The sequence below is a fragment of the Struthio camelus genome, chromosome 1 (genome assembly GCF_040807025.1).
Source record: "Struthio camelus isolate bStrCam1 chromosome 1, bStrCam1.hap1, whole genome shotgun sequence".
NCBI classification, from domain to species: domain Eukaryota; kingdom Metazoa; phylum Chordata; class Aves; order Struthioniformes; family Struthionidae; genus Struthio; species Struthio camelus.
In genome coordinates this window covers 68442852-68445134 of record NC_090942.1, presented here as the reverse complement: position 1 = coordinate 68445134, position 2283 = coordinate 68442852, and positions in this window count along the sequence as shown.

Here is a 2283-nt window from a genome sequence, read left to right as displayed (position 1 = left end):
CCAGTGTTTCTCTCATGACAACAAGCCAATAGGTGGGAGTCCCCTGCCCCCAGACAGGCCAAGCCATGGGAGACCTAGATACAGATTTACTTTTCAGCCCTACAGAGCATAAGCAATAGAACACTTCAGATTCAGGAGGTACTCACACCGCATTTGCCCTGGTGTGAGCCTGGATTAACTCTGCTGAGGTCACTTTGGATTAGTAACTTTCACAAATAAGCCAGTGGAGAAGACTGAGAGTCTGGATCCTAAGTGTCACCAACTACCACAACACTACCCCTCCAGACCTCCCCTTTATTTTTAGGTAGGACCAGCATCAAACTGGCATGGGATAGAAGAAATGGCAGTTAGCCAGTTATCCCATTTCTTGCTCCAGGTGGGACAATCTTTTGAGCATTAATTTTATTACTAAGAATAAGTTGTTCTGAAGATCACCATTCCTCTGCCCAACATGGCCTCCTTTACAGCCTGGCCTCTCAGGAGGAAACTATCCTTCCATAAGGCACCATTTCTCTATTTTATCTAGAAGTATTCCTAGGAAAGAATTTGCTTTATATAGCTGTGGGAGACAGGCCAGAGAGAGAGAGAGAGTTATTAACATTTCAGCCACCCCAGGAGGGCACAAAAGAAGGAATTGAGAATATGGTATCAGCGGCAAGCTAGAAGAGCTCATTGCTCATCAAGACACTTCTCTGACCTGACTGCCCCAAGGTCCCCAGTTAGCAAGCTCAGTGGGATCACACTGTCTCTTTCTTTCACAGCCAAGGGACCACATCACAGCAGAGCAGCCTGCTTGGAGAAAGGCTCATTCACCTCAGCAATCAAAGCAAGTGCTGTGCTGAGCAACATGGAGATGAAGAGGGTAGAAAAGGCTTCCAGGGCAGCAATGGCAGCCTTAAGATTGCTTAAATAGCATGAGCACACTATGATCTGGAATTCTTACTCATTCAGCATGTTATGGGAGCAGCACACAGCTCATGCTGCCTGTCACAGCCCCCACCCAGGAGCACAGCTCTCCTTGACCACTGCAGGGACTCACCACACCCAGAGAGAAGGGAGGCCAGCAGAAAGAGGTGTCCCACTCCCACCATGGCCTGGCAGCCTCAGTCAGATACTGCAGAGGCTGAATCAGGCTGGATCCTCTAACCCAGGCAACACCCTGCTACACACAGAAGAACTGTCCTCCTCCTCCATTCTAACAAGCCCCTTTAATAGATAAGGGGGCCAATCAGTCTTGGCAGGTGCAGCTGCAGGGCTGCAAATCAGGTTTGGAGGCTCCCAGCTGTGCCTCTCTGGGGGTCCCTGGCTGCCTTGGGCTCTCCTGTTTGTCATTTGCTCTCTGCCCCACACGAGCGCAGAAGGAGGTCTCCCTGCCTCTGCTGAGGCTGCTGTAAAACACAGATACTGCTGTTTGTGCTCCCCCTGCTCCTGCCTGCCTGCCCGCCTGGCTGCCCGTACCAGCTGCCCCTGGAGTCTGCAATGAAGCGGCTCTTTCTTTTTTGCAAAATAAGAAAAGTTTTGCTTAGTTCCTCATCCCGGGATCTCCCTGCGTGTAACTCCCCAGGGGCAGAGCAGAAGTCCAGGCCAGCAAGGAGGAACGTGCCAGTGGAGCTCAGCAACACAAGCCAGGAGTAGATGAGGGTTTCTGATGTGTTTATCAGGCATGGCAGTAAGCTACCACAAGGCTGAAAATTATTTGGTGTTTTTTACAGGGAGAACCACTGTGCACACATTGCATGAGCAAATAAGGCATGGAGCTGCCCTTGTTTTGGCTCTGGAATTACACAGCCGTCCAGGTGCTCCAGGATTGACAGATGCAGAGCGGCTCTGTGACTTACCTACAGTGAATGAGAGGGGCCCCAGGGTGCAGATGCTCTCCTGGCTGTGCTCCTTTCTGTACCCATTGCACCTCAGCCACTGAGCCCTTCGCTTCGCTGTGTTAGCTTCCAACACTGCCACGTACAATCCAGTGTAACCTTATCAGCATTTGAGCTGTTGCTTTTCCACATGGTTATACTTTGACGTGTATGAAAGGAATTCTGTCCCATAAGCCAGCGCATGCTGATGACATTGCAGTAGTTTTCAGCAGCCTCCCCTTGGCCATATTCTGACCCAAAGAGGGTTTCTTTTGCCGATTTTTCAGATTTTGCAGAGCAGAGTCACCTTGTCACTTCCTCCACTCTGGAGAGGAGGTGACACCACTCTGGAGACTGGTGACAGTCTCACAAGCAGTGCAGGCTGGAGTCCAGCACATCTTGCTGAGGATGGCTTGGTAGCCCTAGG